This window comes from Mustela erminea, chromosome 10 (genome assembly GCF_009829155.1).
Source record: "Mustela erminea isolate mMusErm1 chromosome 10, mMusErm1.Pri, whole genome shotgun sequence".
Taxonomy (NCBI): Eukaryota; Metazoa; Chordata; class Mammalia; order Carnivora; family Mustelidae; genus Mustela; species Mustela erminea.
The window spans coordinates 107,547,549-107,551,232 of record NC_045623.1 but is presented as its reverse complement, the minus strand read 5'-3'; the positions used below and the strand labels follow the sequence as shown (position 1 = coordinate 107,551,232).

Below are 3,684 nucleotides of genomic sequence, written 5' to 3'. Positions count from 1 at the left end.
GCTGTGGCTCTGACGGCCCTGCAGGGAGCGTCAGGGGCTGAGGGATGGTCAGAAGGGAAGAGCGTGGTGGATGGGGCCAGCTCCCGCCACCTGTCCCAGCCCCTCAAGGTGGAATGACAGGCAGCCGGCCCTTCTGGAACCCGTCTGCTCTTGGCTGTTCAGTGATGTGTTATAACATGTTCCTGGAACGCTTCTTTGCCATCTGTCTCGTGAGCTAGATTACCGTGCGCGCTTGGAGAGACGAGCTCCAATTTGCAATTGTAAATTGTTTTTTTTTTTTTCCTTTTTCTTCACTCCCTGTGCAGCCACTCTGACGACTTCAAGGGGCCTCATGGCTTGTGGTGAGCAGATTGTTCCGGAGAGCATGGGACGTGGGTTCCGGAGTCCTCCTGGAGCCCAGGACCCCACTGTGGGAAGCCAGGTGGGCAGGATCCTGGGAGGGGGGGGGGCAAAGACATGGCCTGTCCCCAAGGTGACCTTGGGCTGATTCTGGGCACTGGCCCTGGTCTCCAGAGAGGGGACCCAAATCCCAGGGCCCACCCTGATGAGCTCATGTGTGCCGTGTGATGAAACCACCCACCACTAATACCACCCCTTCCCCCCACTAATACCCACTTGGCCTCCTAGTCTCCATTCCTGTCCTGCCAGACCTTCCCAGCCACGCTGGAAGCCGGGGGCTCCTGTACCGCGCAGACAGATGTGGCCGCCTCTCCCCGCGCCATGCACGCCCTCCTTCCTGTGGCCGCTGGGCCCTGCACGCACCTGCTGCTCTCTGCCCCCCAGTGACACTGACCTCCTGACTGTTCCGCCTTGAACACACCACACAGGCCTCTGCCCAGTAGCCTCACTGCTGAATTCTGCCTAACACTTAAGGAACTCATAGCAAACCTTCACAGTTTCTCCCAAACAAGGGAAGAGGAGAAGACCCTCCCCCACCCCGTGTGTGCTGTTCCGCGGACACGAATGGGACAGAGATGCTCTTGTCCCGGCTCAGTTCCAAAATTCTGCAGGCTGGAGGCTTGAACCTGGACACTTAGCTCTCACGGTTCTGGAGGCCGGGACGTCTGAGGTCAGGGTGTCTGCACGGCTGGGCTGCGGTGAGAACCCTCTTCCTGGCTTACAGACAGCGGCCTGTCTCGCCCACGTGGGGAGAGACCGAGCCCTGGTGTCTCTCCCCTTCTTACAAGGACGCTAATCCCATCACGGGGTCTGCCTCCCATGATCTCATCTAACAGTAACGACCCCCCAAGGGCCCTACTCCAGTATCACCCCACTGGGGGCTGGGGCTTCCGCACAGGAATCTGGGGGACACACCTCAGTCCATAGCCCACCGCCAGGGAGATCTGCAGACCCGTGAACATCTCACCCCCTCTGTCCGGTCCCTCCCCGCGCTCAGCCCGCTCCTCATCCCAGCCCCCCGCTCCAACCCGGCTCCCTTCCGATGGCGGTGATACTTACGTCCTGCCTCTGTCCTGTCCAGAAGTAATTCGTCTACATTACAAACGGACCCCGCTGTTTCTGTTACATCACACTACATTGTGGGGACATGAGCGACAGTGACAGAGACAGACGGATGGATGGACAGTTGGGACCAGTGGATCGGTGCCAGCCCAGGGGAAGGGGAAGTTGGTGGTGCGTATGCAGCAGGTGGGAGCAAGGCCACACACGGGACTCCCCAGAGCCCCCAGGTCTGCAGGTCCGAGCCTGAAGGCTGACCCGGGGCAGGTGGTCTTGAGTGCTTGTCGGATGAAGCGGTGGTGGGATGTGGGGACCTCTGGGGGCTGCTGGAAGGACAGATACAGGGGTGGGTGGAGTGTCAGTGGAGGGGGCAGAGCCCTGGCAGGGTTGCCCCGAGGGTCACTGTCCCCTGCAGAGCCTTTGGCAGGGCAGCTCCTAGGGAAGTCGCAGCTAGAGGACCTCGTGGGTGCAAACGCAGCTTCCTGGTAAGCAAGATGGGGCTGAGGGTGGCCTATGGGGGGATCTCTCCCTCTAGAACTAATTGGGGCCCAGAACGGAGGTCCTGGGTCATGACCTTGAGCTCCTGTCCCCTTGGCCTCAGTTTGTCCCCCTGGGACTTGATGGTGTGTGTCCAAGGGGGGGTCCACGCTACCCTAACTGCCACCAAGCTCTGGGGCAAGAGCTCCAAAGGCCGGCTCAGTCCGCATGACAGCAGCTCGACCAGCCTTCTCTACCCCACGTCTGCGGGGGCCCAGGGACTCTCGCTGCCCAGCTTCTCCCCAGTTTATTCAGTCCCTACCCCCTGGAATTCCTTCGCTTTGTCTCTGATGGGCTGAGGAGCTGTGCTCGGCCCTGAAACCTCACTTAGCTCAGTTCTCCCTGACCTCGGCATGACCTAGGGCCTTATATTCAGTAGGCGCTCAGTGCACACATGTTGGTCCCATTTGACGAAAAACATGCATTCACTCTGGAAGCCACAGCTGCAAGTCCTGGGCTGAGCCGGATGGGGTGGGGGACACGGTAACGGACAAGTAGCTGTTTGGGGTGGAGCGTGGGGGGGTTTACTGCTCAGTGGTGGGGGGACAATTGGACCCTGTTGTCCACTGGTGCACCAGGAGGGGCAGGTGTGGGTCCAGCTCGCCCCCCCATGCCCAGTGTCTCGCAGAGCCTCTTGGATGCAGCTCTCCTTTCGTTTTCTCTGTGCGCAATGCTTGCCTGGGGACATCTCCTGGAGAAGGTTCACCTTGGCGGGGCCAGGCATGCGCCCGATGCCCGGAGAGTGCCGCCGGCACACGTGGCTGGCTGTAAACCATTCTGCCTGCTTTGTTGCACCCGAGCAACCATCTCCCTGGTCCTTTAGGAGGACGAGTCCCTGCTCGCACACTCCGAGGACGCCTCCCCCATTTCAGGGCGTATGAGAGTGGTGGGGTGGGGCACGCGGAGTCAGGGTCCTGCCTGTCAGCTGTGCTTTCTTGAAACAAATCGGCCACTAGAATCCACGTTTCTACCAACCCTGTGGCCTGGGATTTTACCCTCTCAATGGAGGCTCAGCAAGGGTTCCAAAGCTTCCCCAAAGTCACATTGCTAGTACGGGTCAGCACCAAGATTTGAACCCTTGTTGCAAAGCCTGTGTGTATACACATGCACGTGTGTGCACTCGTGTACCCACATGTGCCTGTGAACACCCGTACACGTGTGTGGGCAAGGGCACCTGTGCATGCATGCGCACTCATGGACCCAGAAGTGTGTTTGCACACACGAGCACATTTATGTGTGTGCATGCAAGGGCACGTGTGCACGTGTGTGCACTCATGTACCCACATGTGTATCTGCATGTGTGCACAAACCCACATATGTGTGCACGCAAGGGCACGTGTGTAAGCACATGGACACACAAGTGTGTCTGCACACATGAGCACATTCATGCGTGTGCACATACAAGGGCACGTGTACACATGTATGCACTCACGAACCCACATGTGTATCTGCATGCGTGCACACACCCACACATGTGCAAGAAAGGGCACGTGTGCAAGCACATGGACACATGGCCACGTGTGCATTCAGGTGTGTGCACACCCACGCATGATTGCATGCAAGGGCACGCGTGCTCATGCATATGTACTTGTAGATCACGCTACCTCCCCTGGTACAGCATCCCTTGGTGAGCAGCTAACCGACAGCACGTATGTGAACGTGTGTGAGGAAATTCAGTGAAGCCGCTGA

General features: G+C 58.9%; 1 long non-coding RNA gene across 1 annotated transcript; it reads left to right on the top strand.

The window, feature by feature from the left end:
- The first annotated feature begins 327 nt into the window (after positions 1–327).
- LOC116568159 lies at positions 328–1,977 on the top strand. The gene is made up of 3 exons (XR_004276528.1): positions 328–421; positions 1,481–1,632; positions 1,874–1,977. It is a non-coding gene; the product is annotated as an uncharacterized LOC116568159 (long non-coding RNA).
- Positions 1,978–3,684: the final 1,707 nt, after the last annotated feature.